Source organism: Grampus griseus, assembly GCF_964374135.1.
Source record: "Grampus griseus genome assembly, chromosome: 20".
In the NCBI taxonomy this organism is placed as follows: domain Eukaryota; kingdom Metazoa; phylum Chordata; class Mammalia; order Artiodactyla; family Delphinidae; genus Grampus; species Grampus griseus.
The window spans coordinates 39,845,447-39,864,108 of NC_139014.1; the positions used below are offsets into that span (position 1 = coordinate 39,845,447).

Here is an 18,662-nt window from a genome sequence, read left to right on the forward strand (position 1 = left end):
GGCAGGTGAGTTACTTCCATTCTGGGGCTGTCATAAATCCTGCTGGTATGTTCTTGTACTCCTCTTGGAACACACACGTGCTCATTCCTTCTGGATCTATACCTAGAAATGGAACGGCTGGGCCACAGGATGTGCGTGTGTTCAAGTGTGGTAGATTGTGCCAGCCAGATTCCCGAAGCAGTTGGACGGTTTACCTCCCACCAACGATTTATGAAATTTCTGTTTTCTCTACCTCTTCCCCAGCACTTGCTGTTGTCAGTCTTTTTGCTCCTGGTCATTTGGACGCATGTGACGTGGGGTCTCACTGTGGTTGTGACTTGGCGTTTCCCTGCTGGAGGATGAGGTTGAGCTCCTTTTCATGTGCTCACTGGACATCTGTCTGGGCTGTCTGTCTTGGGACACCTGCTCAGGCCTTTTGCCCATTTTTAGAAGCAGACTGTCTTTCTTTCCTTATTGCTTCCAGGCATTCTTTATATATTCTGCATACAAGTCCTTTGTCAAATAGACAGATATCCTCTCCCAGGGTGGTTGCATTTTCACTCTTTTGTTGAACAAAGTTCTTCATTTCAATTAAGTATAATTTATCAGTCTCTGATGATTAGTGCATTTTGTTTCTGTTTAAGGAAGCTTTGACTATTCCACAGTCATGAAAACATCTTCTTACGTTTTCTTATGGAAGTTGGATTGTTTTACCTTCCCGTTAAAGAGACGCCCTCTTTAAAACGGCCAACTTCTCCACTCTCCTTATTCAGACCCAGCCTCCCGTGCCTTTACCCCGTTTTTCTAAAAATTCTGAAGCCGCCGGCACCACGACTCTCCTTCCCCAACCTCCGGCTTTTAAGGGTGGCAAGAAAACAAGGCCTTGGCTGAGAGCCAGCCCCGACAGCAAGGCAGCAGCTGGGATGTCTGTGCAACAGCAGCAAGTCAAGCGTCTCAAAGTCAGACTCTGCCCAAGGAGAGAAGTGTCCCGAATATGTGACATCACCTTCTTTTCATTTTCTGTTAAAAAAGGAAAAGAAAAGGTCAGGGTAATGACCAATAATAGAGACTCCCAAGGTCAAAGGAGTCAGAGAGGAGAGCTGGTTACAGGAGGTTTCAGGGTGAAGGAAGTAGACCTGGTAACAGAAAAGTGAAAATGGGAAGGAGTAATCAACCAGGCGCGAGGTCCAGCCATGGCCCAGCCCGTGGTCAAAGGCACTGTCATTTCCCCGATTCACAGAAGTGGGCTGAGGGACGTGCTAGAACAGGTACGAAAAGACAATTAAAATTTTCAGAAGGAATCAGCCCTTGAACGTGGAATGTCATTATTATTAGGTCACAGGGAGGGATTAGACGAGACATTTCCAGTCGTGTGAGTGAGAATGACATTTCCTGCTGTAGTGCTTTGTTTTGCTTTGTTTTTTGTGAACATTCTGACCTGGTTTTCAAAGCATCTCACGTTGGATGAAACCCAAACTGATTTTGCCTGCAGAGTATCTTCCATTCATTGTTAAGTCTCCGTAAACTTGGAGAGAAATACAAATCATATGTGTCTGATTTATTTACTCTTCACAAAATATTCTCTGTCTAGACCTGTTTGTTTAAGACAGGCCTTTAAAGCTTGTTCTCTCTGACTTGGGAAGCCAAAAGTAAATTGTAGAAAACTCAGACAGTTTAAAAACCATCTTTTTAAAAACCGGTAGCCATGTAATTTTGAGTGAAAATGATTTCTTTTTACCCCACCAAAGTGTAGTGTGATGGGTTAGATCAGAACTCTCCTTATGGGACTTCCTGATGGCGCAGTGGTTAAGAATCTGCCTGCCAATACAGGGGACACGGGTTCAAGCCCTGGTCTGGGAAGATCCCACATGCTGCAGAGCAACTAAGCCCGTGCACCACAACTACCGAGCCTGCGCTCTAGAGCCCGCGTGCCACAACTGCTGAAGCCTGCGTGCCACAACTACTGAAGCTCATGTGCCTAGAGCCCATGCTCTGCAACAAGAGAAGCCACCGCAACGAAGAGTAGCCCCTGCTTGCCACAACTAGAGAAAGCCCGCGTGCAACAATGAAGACCCAAAGCAGCCAAAAAAAAAAAAAAAAGGGGAACTCTCCTTCTATTAATTCAGTGAATTTGTATTGAGGTGCCAGTTTGGAGCCATGTAATAATTAAGTGCTGGAAATGGAACAGACACAATCTCTGCTCCCGAGGAACTTACGTTCTCAGGGGGAACGACAGTTAATTAAAATATAAAAGGAAAATATGTACTGTATCCGCCAGTGGAATGTGCTAGGGAGAAAAATAAAGCCAGGAAGGACTGGGAATGTCGGTCCTGTGGATGCCATTTTAACACAAAGGTCGGAGAGGTGGTATTTGGGGGATGGCTCAGCTCACCTGGAGAAGGCGAGGACTCGTGTTTTCATCAGTGTTTGTCTCACACCAAGTACTAGGCTCAGAGGTCATGGCCTTAGTGGTGCATCAGTTGGAGTTGAAGTAATGCGAGGTGGTTGCTTCGTTTGGTGGCGGCGAAGGTTAGGACGGCCAGCCAGACCCCCGGCTGAGCCCCCGGCCCAGCTTTCTGGTGTCTTGGGGTTGCCCCAGGATGGAGGCTGGGCAGGAGAGCCTGAGCAGACCTGCACTGTGGGGTGGGGCCCACACTCATTAAAAGGAGAAGACCCTTCCAGACGGTCTGCTCAACTCAGATTTCCTTGGGTCCTCTTGGGAAAAAGTCAGACTTCGGGGAAGGCCCTGCAGCTGCCCTCAGTCTTGGGCTTGGCACTGATTATGCCTTTAGCTGTATCCCACCCAACCCACAGAACCCCTGCTACTCCCTTTCTTCATCTGCTTTTAGTTCCCTCTTTGGGGTTATGACAAAGAGATTTCCATCTCTAAAGAACCAGGAAGTGTTCTGCAGGGGCGGAAAACCACGATGGTGGTGGGTGGGGGGAGCAGAATTCTAAGCATGTTGCCCAGTGACACTTGCTCTGTGGAGTTTCCCACTGTATATGTGACAAAAGGGAGATTACCTGGGTGGACCTAACACATGAACCCGTAAAAGCTGGGAGTTTTCTCTGAAGCATAAGGACCCATACCGTCGGTGGGTGTGAAGGTGGAGGGGACGCGTGGAGGGGAGCTGACAGCCAGCGAGGAGACCAGGACTTTGCAGCATGGAGGACTTGCAGCGCCGAGGTCCTGCCAACACCCAGGAAACGCCGTGGGGGCACCCAGCAGTTCTGAAGTGGACCGGCTGGTGCTGCAGGTTCTTTGTCCCTTCTGTCCCTGTCCTGATGCCCTCGGACCTCAGCTGGGCTAAGGGTGCTCGGCTTGCTTGGCCTTCTGCCGCCCTTAGCTGAGGGGCCTTGACCTGTAACAATGACGAATGTGTGGAATTCAGCCCCGATCTCGGCAAGGTCTTGGGGCCTCCCAGGAAGCAGGACAGAGGCGCAGCCACCCCGCCCTCTGCAGGTGGCCCCTTGGCTGCGTTCCCAGGGCCCAGCCATGCCCTGGACTGCGGCCGACACTGGCAATTCCATCAAGGTCATGTGGCAAATTTAAGAGGGCGAGTTCTGGCAACACCCTGAGTCAACTGGGAAGTGGATTCTGCCCCAGAGCCTCCAGGGCAGGGCCCGGCCCGGCTGACACCTTGACGTCTGAAGCAAAGAACCCAGCGGAGCTTGCCGGCACCTCTGACCCGCTAAACACAAGCTAACAGTAACTGGGTGTCGTTTCAGCTGCTGCAGCAACAGAATGCTGGTAGCGTGGAGTCACTGGGATCTGGACGCAGCAGAGAGAGCCCCAGGTTCTTCCTTCGGGTCAGGTTATTTACTTTTCCTACGTGATCAACCAGGGACAGACATTTCTTCTTCAGGCCACTAGTGTACCATTCATTGAACAGTCAGCTCATGCTTAAGAGGCCCAAGCTCCCCATGACTTCCAGGGAAGGATTTTTAAAGACAAAAAGAGGGAAAGGGTTGCAGGGTGTGTAATCAGCTCGAGCACATCCTTCTGATTGGCTGGAGGTGAGGTAACAGGGTGGTGTTTCAGGAATCTTAGTCATCAACCTTCTGGTTCCAACCAGGCTGGGGTCTGCATGCTGTGGTCAGCCTGTAGTCACCGTCCGCCACGTGGGTGGGGGTCTTAGTTCCTGCGGAACAACTCAGAGATATGCAGTCAGGTTGTTCTGTGTATCTCTTGGGAGGAACCTGGACTCTGTTTTCATGCTGAACTATTGTTTCTTGACCGCTTGTCCTTTCTTTCCACATTCCTTCCTTACCTAATTAGTAACTGCTTAAATCTGCTCTTTGGAGCTCAGGAAAAGCCTAGGAGACTAAAGCCTTTTTTCTACAAAAAACAGACAGGGGACATGGGGGCTTTTGTACATGGGAAGGCCCCACAGGATCCTGCGCTGTTTCAGTCCCCCCCTTTACTTTGATATACTCCTCCATCCTGAGGGGAACGGGGCAGGACATGGAAGGGAATAAGGTTTTTAGATAGAGAGGTTTATCATAAACTCCGCAGGGGAATTCTATTTTAGGGGGATCCAGTTTCAGAGGGAGTGTGTGGGTACAGGGTTTCTTTTGTAGGTGATGAAAATGTTCTGGAATTACATAGTGGTGGTAGTTGTGCAACCATGTGAGAACACTCAGAAGCTACTGAATTGTACATTTTATAAGGGTAAACTTTATGGTATGTGAATTATATCTCAGTAAAGCTATTATTTACTTTTAGGAAAGGCAGTTAGAAGAGCTTCTGTAGAGAGATCAAGGAGATGGCGGGTGAGATGTAGGTGGGGGCAGGGTAGGAAACCAGTACTTAAATTATAAATCTTATCAAACTATAACTTTAAAAAACGTATCCATGTATTACTTTGTATATTAAAAAATAATTGAGGGACTTCCCTGGTGGTACAGTGGTTAAGAATCTGCCTGCCAATGCAGGGGACATGGGTTCGAGCCCTGGTCCGGGAAGATCCCACATGCCACGGAGCAACTAAGCCCGTGCGCCACAACTACCGAGCCCATGCGCCACAACTACTGAAGCCCGTGTGCCTAGAGCCCGTGCTCTGCAGCAAGAGAAGCCACCGCAATGAGAAGCCCACGCACCGCAACGAAGAGTAGCCCCTGCTCGCCGCAACTAGAGAAAGCCCTCACGCAGCAACAAAGACCCAACACAGCCAAAGATAAATAAATAAAATAAATAAATTTTTTTTAAAATATTGAAAAGTAAAATGGAGATACGCAAGGTGTTGGTCCTCTAGTTTTTATTTGGGAGGTGGGATTCACACTTGTTCACTTTAGTATCATGATTCATAATCCAGATCTATTCTTTGTATCTATCGTTGTGTTATGACATACAGTTTGGGGGTGAAGTCTGAGGGAAAAGGCCATAAAAGTGTGTTACAGTCAACAATTAAACCAGATCCTTTCTGACAAAAACTTTAAAGTGGAAGAGCAGAACACCTAAGGAATTATAGTACAAAGAATGGGCTTGAAAATCAAACATAAACCTAAAAGGTTGATCCCACATTTTTCAGAAAAATGGGCTTCTCCAAGTGGTATACCGAAAATGTCCTTAACCCCGAATGGCACATACTATAACTCAGAATTTTCTCACTTTGGCCTGGCTCGTCTTATCTTTTCACATTTTATATCATCAAAGCTTTTGCCATTTGAAGTAGCACAGGTCTGATCCTGTTACACTAAGTAACATTTAAGTCTTGACTCAGATCAGTGTTCAGCCAACCACGGCCCGGGGCCAAATGTGGCCCACCACGTGTTTTTCATGAATAAAGTTTTATTGGCACACGGTCACATCCGTTCATTTACATGTTGCCTATGGCTGCTTCTGTACTGCAAGAGTGGAGTTGGGTAGTTGCAAAAGAGCCCTTGCCGGGAGAAGTTGGCTGACCCCTCCCTTAGATGAAGATGCATACAAGTATCCCCCATCATTCAAATCGTATTTGGCTTTTGCATTTCAGAGAGCAAGAAGCCAGTGTTCAGATGTCAAGAGATGTCAAGAGACTTACTTGAAAATGTATCTGAATCTGATCAGTTTCTGATTTTGTATTGCACGAGTTGAGCTAGCAAGGAGATAGCTGTGCTGTCACGAAGGCCCAGACATCTTTGAGCCTGTTTTTAACCTCTCAGCTAGCAGCTACGCATTCTCCTCTGTTAGAGAAAAAAGCAGTCTTTGTGTTGTCCAAAACAAACCTTATTTTGCATCTGGAAAGAACACCCACGTCGTTGTCGCCGGCGCTGTGTTTTTCTGTCTCTGCTTCCCGGACAAGCACCAGCAAGCACCTGACCAATAGCGAGCAGCCTGTGCTCCATCGGGCCACTTGGGGCTCTGTTGGTTGTTTTCTTTTTTGAGACAGGTCTCCTGAGAGCTGCGAGCACGATTCAGAGAATGTGAAATGCTTTGCTTTGTTTATCGTCATTAAAGTGGCTCTTTTCCTGCATTATAAAGATAGATGCCCAGTAGTAAACCAATGTCCTTATTGGCCTGTACTCTGTGGAGGCCCCTTTTCACCTGCTGTCTCTGCTTCTGCAGCTGTTTATGAAACACGGTGATTTGTGAAGACATTTTTCTTTTACATTAAAAAAACTTAACTATAGTTGATTTACAATATTGTGTTAGTTTCAGGTGTACAGCTTCAGATTCTTTGCCATTACAGGTTATTACAGGATATTGAATATAGTTCACGTGCTTGCCATACAGTAAATCATTGTTTATCTATTTTATATACAGTAGTGTGCATCTATGAATCCCATACTCCTAATTTATCACCCCCCCTTCCCCTTTGGTAACCATAAATTTGTTTTCTTTGTGAGTCTGTTTCTGTTTGGTAAGTTCATTTGTATCACTTTTTTAGATTCCATGTATAAGTGATATCATATGATACTTGTCTTTCTCTGTCTGACTCCACTTTGTATGATAATCTCTAGGTCCATCTGTGTTGCCGCAAGTGGCCTTATTTCCTTCTCTTTATGGCTGAGTAACATTCCGTTGTATTTATGTACCACGTCTTCTTTATCCATTCGTCTGTTGATGGACACTTAGGTTGCTTCCATGTCTTGGCTATTGTGAATAGTGTTGCTATGAACATTGGGGTGCATGTATCTTTTCTAATTAAGAGTTTTTGTCTTTTCTGGATATATGCCTAGGAGTGGGATTGCTGGATCATGTGATAACTCTACTTTTAGTTTTCTGAGGAACCTCCAGACTGTTCTCCATAGTGGCTGCACCAATTTACGTTCCCACCAACAGTGCAGGAGTGTTCCCTCTTCTCCACACCCTCTGCAGCATTTGTTGTTTGCAGATTTTTTGAGGATGGCCATTGTGACGGGTGTGAGGTGACACCTCACGGTGGTTTTGGTCTGCATTTCTCTAAGGATTATCGATGCTGAGCATCTTTTCATGGGCCTGTTGTCCGTCCGTATGTTGTGGAGATATTTTAAATGGCACCCGGCATTGCCTTACAACGTGAGGCAACAGTAGAGCTTGTCTGGAGGATAAAGATGAAGTTGTGGTAGACGTGCAGTCGACCTGTAACTCCTGCTGGTTGTATCTCGCGAGCCGGTGTGTTCAGGGGCTCCCCTTTCCTGCTCGCAGTTGTGTATGCACGCCCAGAGGGATGAAATTTTGAGCAATGAAAAGGTTTTTCTGAACAACAATATCAAATGAAGGTTGTAGATTGTGAGGTTGTGTGCACAGCAGATGGGGAGGGTCTTCCCCCACCTTCACCTACACGATCGCAAAGCAGCCCCGTGACGTCCTCTCCACTGCCGACGGGTCCGGGGAGGCACCCGATCTAAGCCAGGGGGTTCGGAACTACAGCTGAGAGAGCCGTGACTCCGATACAGCACCAGACACTGTGCAGCTGTGTTTTCATCGCTGTGCAGGAAAGAGCGGGCGTGGCGGGCCTGAGGAGGCTGTGCCCACGAGGCTGCCAGCCAGGGCGCCCGGGCCTGGCGTCTGGGGACTTGGATTTTGGGAGGGTTCCCACCGTTCCCAGAGCTGATAAGAGAGGCTCACTGTGCCTGAACAGTTGGTACAAACACTGTGGTTTATGCTGAACCTCTGCTTTCCCTCTGGGAGTTTGGAGTTTGGGTTCATACTAGGTAAAGGGCGTCTACATGATCAGCCCCCAGAAGAGAACGTTGGTGCCGAGTCCCCGGAGAGCTTCCCGTGTTCTCACGGCTTGTCGCCACGTGACTCCGCCTGGAGAGGACTCTTGGAAGCCTGCACGCCTGGACTTGAGTCCACGGGGCTCTTCCCTTTGCTGATCTTGCTTTGAGTCCTTTCTCTGTGATAAGTCTGTGCACAGATTTATCACCGTGAGTGTGACTCTGGGCTGAGTCCTGGGCACCCTCCGAGTGGTCACTGAACCTGAGGTGGAGGTGGTCTCGGAGACCCTGACGTGGCTAACTGACCAGGAAAAGAGTGGAGGACAGAGAATGGTTCAAATACACGGGGAGATGGCCAGATAATACGACAGAATGAGACACCTTGAGTGTCCTGGTTCCAGCATCTCAAGGCTCAGTAGCATCCTTTTTGGGTACCGTTGGCTTCTGTGAGACACTAACATCTTTAGGACAGATTTCCCCTTTTCTTAAAACAGTTCCAGTTGGGTTCTGTTGCTTAACAGTTCTAGCTCATACAAAAGGATCATAACTGATCTTCTCTTTACTTCTGTGTTTTCTGAATATTTTACGCTAAGCATTTGTTCCTTTTATTATTAGAAAAAATGGTGCTGTTTGCTTTATTCCTTATTTGTGTTTTTTCAATTTAAAAAATCATAATTCTTTGGGAGAAAATAAAATAATTGTGTATAAACAGTGACATAGGGACTCCCCTGGTGGCGCAGTGGTTTAGAATCCTCCTGCCAATGCAGGGGACACGAGTTCGAGCCCTGGTCCGGGAAGATCTCACATGCTGCGGAGCAACTAAGCCCGCAAGCCACAACTACTGAGCCTGCGCTCTAGAGCCTGTGTGCCACAACTACTGAAGCCTGTGCTTAGAGCCCGTGCTCCACAGCAAGAGCAGCCACCACAATGAGAAGCCCGCGCACAGCAACGAAGAGTAGCCCCTGCTTGCTGCAAGTAGAAGGACGGGCGCAGCAACAATGACCAAGTGCAACCAAAAATCAATCAATCAATCAATCAATTTATAAATAAATAGTGACAACTCCTAGCCCATTGCTAATTCTACCCTTTAAAAATGTTTTTTATAACAATTGGGTATTTTTCTTTTCTTTCTTTCTTTTTTTTTTTTTTTTTTGCGGTACGCGGGCCTCTCACTGTTGTGGCCTCTCCCATTGCGGAGCACAGGCTCCAGACGCACAGGCTCAGCAGCCATGGCTCACGGGCCCAGCCGCTCCGCGGCATGTGGGATCTTCCCAGACCGGGGCACAAACCCGTGTCCCCCGCATCGGCAGGCGGACTCTCAACCACTGCGCCACCAGGGAAGCCCCTCTTTATTTTTTTTTTTTAAATAAATTTATTTCTTTATTTTTGGCTGCATCGGGTCTTTCTTGGCGGTGCGCAGTCTTCTCATTGTGGTGGCTTCTCTTGTTGCAGAGCACGGGCTCTAGGCGCACGGGCTTCAGTAGTTGTGGCACGCAGGCTCGGTAGTTGTAGCTTGCGGGCTCTGGAGCGCAGGCTCAGGAGTTGTGGCTCATGGGTTTAGTTGCTCCGCGGCATGTGGGATCTTCCCGGACCGGGGCTCGAACCCGTGTCCCCTGCCTTGTCAGGCGGATTCTTAACCACTGTGCCACCAGGGAAGTCCCTGGGTATTTTTCTTTAAATCAAGGTTTCTCAGCTTTCACCCTGCTGATACTTTGGGCCAGATCGTTCTTCCTTGTGGGGGCTGCCCTATGCCTTGTAGGATTACAGCAGCATCCCTGGCCTCTACCCACTAGATGCCATGGCATTCTCCTGGTGGTGACAACCAAAAATGTCTCCAGACATTGGCAGATGTCCCCAGCCAGGAGAGGGAGGGGACAAGGTTGCCCCTGGTTGAGAACCGCTGCTTTAAATATACAACTGTGTGTATAAAAGCTTAACTCCACAAACATGAGGTCGTATATTGATCTGTGATGAACGTTTCAGTTGATGTCTGTGGTCGTCTCTCTGTTGGTGCATTTAGAGCCACTTTATTATGTTTCACGCCTGCACAGGTTTTCACAGTGTGCATCACCATACTTTATCTGGTCTCCTATTAATGAACCGTTAGGTTGCTTGTTACTTTACGTTTGACTTTCTCAGGGTGCTTTGCTACAGACCACTGAATCCACTCCAGGTGTTTTAAGCAGGAAGAGGTTTGTTTAGTAAGGGTATACTTGGCTCACGGAATTGTTGGGAGTATCAAAGACACATACTCCAGGCTGAAATTCTAGAAACATTGGGTTGGCCAAAAAGTTCGTTCGGGCATTTCACAACCGCTTGCTAGACACCCGAACAAACTATTTGGCCAGCCTGATAACTCCCAAATTGTACATGTCAGAACTGACCTGCCAGGGGAGCTGCATCCGTGATTACTGGAGCTGTGGGCTCCAGAATCAGACCGCCTCTGCTATGGGGTGGACGCCGCAGCCTTGCCTCTTTCCTCGTGTGACTCAGCTCTGAATCCGTCTCATGCAAGTGCCTCTGATTGACAGAACCCAAATCACATGCTGAACCCAGGCTGCATGTGTGCCTTGGAGATGTACTTTTCAACTTCGGAGTTCCTTGAAAGGGGTTAGATGACCGTTGATTAAAGTAATCCATAATATCTGTCCTACCACCACCCCTAGAAATGCTGCCAAGGGAACAGCAGCAAAAGTGGGGAGTTAGGAAATCCAAGACTCCATCCCTCTACAAAAGCAAGAAGTAAGGTGGCAAAACTGTCAGGACCGACCTTTTCAGAACTCTGAAGTCTAATCAAAAACTTACAGCAACCGGGGGGGATACGTAATAGGTGAAGGGGGAAAGTCACCGGCAGAATTCCAGGCAGAGAGCTTCCCCTGCTAGCGTCCCCCGCACCCCCAGCTCAGTGATAACTGTGAAGATGGAGGCCACTGTTCCTTGGGCAGCTCGCTAGTACCAGAGGGCGCCAAACAGACCTTGCTCTCCGAGGACTGTGGTTGTGCGTTTTGACCTGTTGATGGTTCCTTAAAGATAGGGTGGCTTCCCAGGTACAAGCGTTTGAAGGCAGAGGTATTCTGCCTCCCAGGTCGAGGGGTGGACGGGTGGTTGAAGCAGAGGCAGCCTGAGCAGCCCGACAGGAGAGCCTGGGGAGGGAGGTATGTGAGGACGGGGCTGTGAAGAGTCCCCGTGTATCCCGAGAATCTAGAAGCTCAGGAAGGACCTGAAAAGGCCTGAGCTCTGACCTCTGGCTGACCTTCAGGCTCCGCACAGGGAGGAGGGGAAGGCTGAGCCCTAAGCGGCTGCAGGCGAGCCCATCCCAGAGCCGCCCTGCAGAGACTGGGGAGGTCTCCCCGCGTTCGAGGGAATCTCTGTCCAGTCACTAGCTGGTCACTGATCTAACAGAGCGGAGACTGCAGTGACTCGCTCGGAAAAGAATACAGACTCTGCAAAACTAGTTCAGAGAAGTCCCTACACAAACAGGCACCACCGCAAATGGTAACAACAAACCCTGCGGAGGGAGAGACTCTGACTTCCCGAGTTGCCACACGGTCATGCTCTGAATGCCAGTTTGCAGCAGAAAGTTACAGGTACGTAGAAAACCAAGACAGTCTGGCACCATGCACAAGGGGAAAAAAATACAGGAACTGTCCCTGAGGAGGCCCAGACACTCCACTTACTGACAAAGACTTTAAACCAACTGCCTTCAATACACTCAGCTCACGGAGGCCCCGGCCAAAAAACGAAAGGAAATCAAGGAAGGGATTCATGAACAAAATGGGAAAATCAGCAAAGAGATAGGGAGTATAAAAAGGGACCAAACAAATCCTGCAGCTGAGAAGGATTAGAACTGAAGTGAAAAATTTGAAAAGTGTTGGCAAAGATGTGAAGAGATTGTGCCCCTCGCACCGCTGGTGGGAAGGTAAAATGGTGCAGCCGCTGTGTCTTTCGGAATTTACCTTCCCATTGCTAAATAGCACACGTATACCGCTGTTTCTTGTTTCTTATTTTAGATGTTGTGTCTTGACCTCCTCCTGTGAAAGATGAGGGTTTATATTTTTCACCACTCCCCATACTTCCTGTCTTCCCATTCTACCCAGTGTGGTTGTGGGTGTTTGGCGTTTACGTTAAAATGATATAAATGTTATCTGTGGGTAAGCCATGTCATAGTATACATTACATTTTCTTTTCTGCATAATCTTTTGTTTTACTTGTATTTTTAATCATCTTTGTGTTTCTTTGTTTACTTTAGTTTTCTATATGATTATCACTAATCCAATCCAAACCCTCATGGAATATCTCCTTACATCATACATGTGAGGGATTCCACTAGTTTCCCCCTGAGGAATCTTTCCTGAGCTTTCTGACCTCCTCTATCCTGGCTTGTCCTCTGTGCCTGGTGCCCGGCCGTCAAACCGTTTCACTGTTGTATTTCTTTTCTTTTCTTTTCTTTTTCCTGCTTTAGTCACCTTTATTCAGCACAGTACTGAAAGTCCCAGCCAGAGCAATTAGGCAAGATAAATAAATTAAAAGGCATTCAAATTGAAAAGGAACAAACAAAACTATTCACAAGTTACATGATCTTATACATAGAAAACCCCAAAGAATCTACAAGTTGCAGGGTACAAGATCAACACACAAAAATCAGCTGTAGTTGTATATATTCACAATCAACAATCTGAAGATGAAATTTAAGAAAACAGGCCTTTTCTGGCAGAAATGGAAAAGCTGATCCTAAAATTCATATGGAATTGCAAGGAGTCCTGAAAACCCAAAACAGTGTTGAAAAAGAAGAACAAAATAGTGATGACTTTTGTGTGATGGTTACACAAAATAATGAATGTACTTAATGCACCTGAACTGTATTCTTTAAAATGGTAACACTGTAAATTTTATGTAATTTCTTCCACTATAAAAAATTCAGTATGACATCTATGTGAAAAAATTTTTAAATGGTTACAGCCTTTTCTGTAAAAAAATAAGGCAAGAAAAAAATGAGAAGCAGTTCAGGCATGAAATAATATGAACAGTATAATGGCATTAACTCCAGCCTAGAGTCAAACCCCGCTTATGATATGGTCTTGGATAATCTCTAGGCCTCAATTTCCTCATCTGTGAAATGGATCTCTAGGCCTCCATTTCCTCATCTGTGACATGGAGATAATTATTATCCCTACCTTAAAAGATCAGGAGGATTCAATGAAATAATGCAAATAAATCACTGAACACTGAGACTAATACAGAATAAAGGCTTAATAAATGCTAGCTGTCCTAATTGCAGAACTGTATTTATGGTTACAGTTATGTAAAATGTATGCTCTTGATGTGAAGGTCTCCTCCAGCTGCTATTTCCTGATCTAGTTGATGGGATACACAGTGTGTACACTTTATAAACAATCGGCCTGCCCATTTATGATCTGTACCCCCTTTTGCGTATATGTTTTACTTCAGAAAAAGTTTAATTGAAAAAGAAAGGTGATTGCACATCATTGTGAATGCACTTAATGCCACTGAACTGTACACTTAAAATGGTTAAAATGGCAAATTTTACATTATGTAGATTTTACCAAAATTTTTTAAAAGGAAGAAAAAGGACAGAAAGGTGACTGTGGTGATGGTGTAGAGAATAGATGGGGCAGAGGAGAGATGAGTGGGAGACCTACGGGATGCTCAGGTGTCGCTGTTATATTTCTGCCTCCCCCCCTTTTTTTGATCTTTGGGGTCCCATACCCTATTTTTTTTTTCTTGTTTTGGTTCCTCCAGTATCTTCTGAACAAGAGTTCATAGAAGGTAAAATTTTATGACCTTGCATCTTTATTTTACTCTGACACTTGATGGTTTCGTTGGGTATAAAATTTTAGGTCATAAAATATTTTCCTTCATAATTTTGTAGATGTCACTCCATTGTCTTCTAGTTTCCAGTGTTGCAATGAGAACAAAATAATTCCAATCCTTTGTAATTTTTCCTCTCCAGAAGCTTGTAGGAGCTTCTGTCCCCCAGTATTCTACCATTTCAGGGTCATCTGCCTTGATGTGTATCTTTTTTTTTTTTTTTTTTTTTTTTGCTGTCATACTGGACACTCACTGCACCTTTTCAATAAGGTAATGCATGTATTTATTTTCTTGAATTATTTCTTTGGTAATTTCTTCATCTCTGTTTTCTTTTTCTCAAATTCCTCCTAGCCTGGATCCCCCATTATCCTATCTTTTTTACCTTTTTTTCCATCTGTTTTACAGTTTTGTTTTTCTAAGACTTCTTTAACTTAGTCTCCCAAAATCTATTAAATGTTTCATTTCTGCTATCATATTTTTTGCATCCTTTCAGTTTATTTTAATCTTTAACTGTAGTAAAACACATATAACATAAAATTTTAGCATCTTAACCATCTTAAAGTGTACAATTCAGTATTAAGTACATTTCCACTGTTTTGCAGCCATCACCACCATCCATCTCCAGAACCTTTTTATGTTCCCAAACTAAAACCCTGTCTCCATTAAACACTAACTACCCGTCCCCCAGCCCCCCGGCACCCACCCTTCTACTACTGTCTGTCTCTATGAATTTGATGACTCCAGGGACCTCACACAAGTGAAATCATACTGTGTTTGTCCTTCTGTGACTGGTTCATTCTACATGATAATGTGGGCATAATGTCCTCAAGGGTCATCCATGTAGCACGTGTCAGGATTTCCTTCTTTTGTAAGGCTGAGTAATATTCCTTTTATGTGTATGTGCTATCGTGTTTTTAAGTCTTAGGGGTTCTTTTTTTTGGACCCTGAATTTTTTATAGCATCCTATTCTTTTTTCACACATGTAATATCATCTGTTAATCTTGCCGAGAATAATAGGTTGTTTTTATTCCCAAATCTTCCCCCTGCCTAGATTTTCCTACAGATTCCTTTGTTGTGTTGGTATCGCCGGGTCTCTGTTCTTGCTGGAGGCTTTATCGGAAGCCAGGTGGTCTTGATGAGTGTGGGGCTCTGCAGAGCTGACTGGCAGCTCCTGGCTTGTGACTGAGGCTGTCACTGTGGAGTGCTGTGCTCGTGCCATGCCCTTGACAAACTCCTGGTGTTGGTGTCTGGGGCTGGTCAGATTCCCCAGAGAAGGACCTTCCGGTCTCCTGCCTGAGGGCATCGGCCTGGCAGCAGGGGTTTGGGGCAGCAGATCAGAGAAGAGGAGTCAGTGGGAAGGGGCGGGGACTGTCCGCCGCCTGGGCACCCAGTAAATACCTCTTGATTCCCTGTTTTCGGGACATGCCTCACCATGAAATAGGAATTTTGTATTGTTTTCTGATAAATGCTCTCTTGACGAAAGGAATCTTGCTTCTCTTTTGCGTTTACTGGGAATTTGTTTTTAAATCCAGAAATAGATAAGCACTGTGCTCGATAACCCCCCAGTCCGGGGACCCCCCCTTTGCTCTCCAGGCTTCGGCCACGTGGAGGGGCCGCCCCAGGCTGTACAGAGATGCCCGGGCATGTGCGGCTCTGACCGCTGTGCACGGACTTCCAGACCCGGGCCTCCTGGTCTTAACGGCCTTTGTCCCCACGTCCCAGTGCTCGTGCCAATCGCCTGACCTTGGGGAGGTTCTGCGCCGACGTCAGGTTGGATCTTCGCTCTTCCCCCTACTGGCCTGGGATTTCGTTTTCTTAGGTCTGTTGTGTTAGCTATTTCCGGTGCACCTGCTTTTCAGACAGCAGAATTTTGTTTCCTTTCCCGTTTCCTTTTTCCTTATCAGTTAATACCTTTGGGGGAGAAAAACAAAATCTCTTCTCTGAGGTTTTAAAGTGGCTTTGAGAGAGAATGATATTAAGAGCATGTGTCCGTCTGCCTTCTCTACCCAGGAGTCTCAGAGCTATTTATAGGTTAAAATATTAGCCTTCAGCTGCCACGGTGGTTCCAGATATCCTTTTTTAAACATTTAAATCTTTCCTTTTTTTTTTTTTTTTTTTTGCAATTTGTGTTTATTTTACCAGGTAGAATTGTAACGTTTTTTTCTCAATGAGTGGCTCTGTGTTATAGCATCATTTATTTAACAGTCTTTGTTAAACCACTTAATAGACCCAGACATAAATGGAGATTCAGCGTCTGGACTTTCCAGGCTCTTCTGCTGGTCTCTTGGTCTGGTTTTCTGCCACCAGTGGCTGCCGTGCAGAAAAATGGGAAGGTGACCGGCAGGTACTTGCCATGTGCGGAGCCGTGGGAAGGGCTCCGAGAACATTCCTTCTCCTTGTGGTTGATCACAGTGTTTGCAACTCTTCGTTTTTCATTATTTGGTTGTATTTGTTGATTTTCTAGAGTTTCTGAGGCAGACTATTGCAAATAATAACTTTCTCCCTTCTTTCCAATATTTATACCTCTCGTACTTTTTTTGTTTCCTTCATTCGTAAAAGTTCAGAAAATGTTGAATAATACTTTTGATGATGGATATTCTTGTCTTGTTTTGCATTCAAGGTGAGTAGTATCTCACCTTTAAATATTTTTGTGTTGCTTCCTGATAAACACTCTGCCCACTAAAGGAAGCTTCGTTCTGAGTTTACTGAGAGGTTTTTCTTTCTTTAATCCAGAAATAGATAAGAAACGTATCAAATTCCTTTTTGGCATTTGTCGAGCAATAAATCCATCAGGTGTTTTTCTCTTTTAACCCATCTGTGTAATTAACATAAATAGATTATGTAACCGATTTCCCATTAGGGAAACATTCTTATATCCCTTGGGGGCCAAATTCCAGCTCGGTCATGGTGTATGGTATTTATTAATATGGTATATTATTCCTGGGGGAAATCTCTGCTTGATTGTGGCTGTTCTTTTAATACGAAGCGTATTGTTTTCCGTACTGTATTCGTCATAAAGGACATTTGTCTTGTTGCGTGGTTTAGGCTGGACAGTGCCCCTCACGGTATGGTCAAGGGATTCGTTGAAGTCTTTCACGCTGATTGTGGTTTTTTTTTTTTTTTTTTTTTTTTTTTTTGCGGTACGCGGGCCTCTCACTGTGGTGGCCTCTCCTGTTGTGGAGCACAGGCTCCGGACGCGCAGGCTCAGCGGCCATGGCTCACGGGCCCAGCCGCTCCGCGGCATGTGGGATCTTCCCGGACCGGGGCACGAACCCATGTCCCCTGCATCGGCAGGCAGACTCTCAACCACTGCGCCACCAGGGAAGCCCTGATTGTGGTTTTTGTCAAAATCTTTGATTTCTAAGAGTTTTTAAACATTATCTTGATTCCAGATTTAAGGGTTTGTAGCTCTTATACATTTTCCTGTCATTTCAGTTGAACCTTTTGATCTGAAAGTTTACATTCTGTGACACAGACATTACTGTTCCCGTTGCTGTTCCGCTTTTATTTGCGTGATGTATCTTCGGCTTCCTTTGTTTTCTGTCTTCTTTACTCCCTTTAAGTGGATTTCTTGTAAATACTTTTAGCTTTATGTGTAATCTGAAAATTCCTCTAATAGGGAAATTTAGTCCGTTCATATTTTCTTGTGGCTTATTAGTATGGATTTAGTCTTATTTCATTCGTAGTATACTTTTCCTACTGGCTTTCTTTTCACTGATTTCCAGCCACGGCACCTGTGGTAAGCATGCGGGTTGAAAAGGTGGGAAAAGCACAGGTGTCCCCACCTGAGAATCCAAGTGAAGATTAAGCTAAGGTCAGTACTTATCAAATTTGAGTAGAATAAAGAGACCTTTTTCATCACAGTTAGGTTTTTAAAATGTAGAGCTAAAAAGCCAGTCGAATGAATGAGAAATGGCTCAGGGATTCCTTCCGGGGTCAGAGCGCAGGCCGGCTGCTCGGGCCAGGGGGACGGGTCAGCCTCCAGGGAAGCAGTCAGAGCCAGAGTCGTGCCTGAGAGGGAGAGGGACTTGGGAGACCTGGGAGCCATCTGGAGCATCGTGGGCTGGAGAGGAGGGGGTCAGACAGCAACCTGGAAGGGTGGGGGGGTGAGCAAGCTGGGCGAGGGGAGAAGGAGTGGACGTGGCCACACCATGTGGTCACACATGCAGCTGCGCAGGGGCTCCAGGGAGAGAACGGTGCCAACAGCACAGCCAAGGAGAACTTCTGAGCAGCGATTTGATGGAATCTGAACTGGGCAAGATTACTTAGCAGCTTGCTGAGTAGAGCAGGATATTCTTTTTTTTTTTTTTTTTTTTTTGCGGTACGCGGGCCTCTCACTGTTGTGGCCTCTCACTGTTGTGGCCTCTCCCGTTGCGGAGCACAGGCTCCAGACGCGCAGGCTCAGCGGCCATGGCTCACGGGCCCAGCCACTCCGCGGCATGTGGGATCCCCCCAGACCGGGGCACGAACCCGCGTCCCCTGCATCGGCAGGTGGACTCTCAACCACTGCGCCACCAGGGAAGCCCCAGGATATTCTTGAAAGTACTTTTAATTACCCAGGGAGCATCCATTGCTGTCAGTGAAACCCACTTAGGTACTTGTGTTGGTGTTTGTGGGAGGAGCCATCCCTTCAGCCCGGTTGTCTTTCTTGTCCTCCATCTCTCTCTCTCTCTCTCTCTCTTTTTAATTGTGATCAAATATAAATAACGTAACATTTACCGTCTTCACCA

The 18,662-nt window shown here is 46.2% G+C and overlaps 1 protein-coding gene across 1 annotated transcript in view; it reads left to right on the plus strand.

The window, feature by feature from the left end:
- SPECC1 (sperm antigen with calponin homology and coiled-coil domains 1) overlaps positions 1–18,662 on the plus strand; it is a 134,669-nt gene that overhangs the window by 82,864 nt on the left and 33,143 nt on the right. The gene's annotated exons all lie outside the window — the stretch shown is intronic.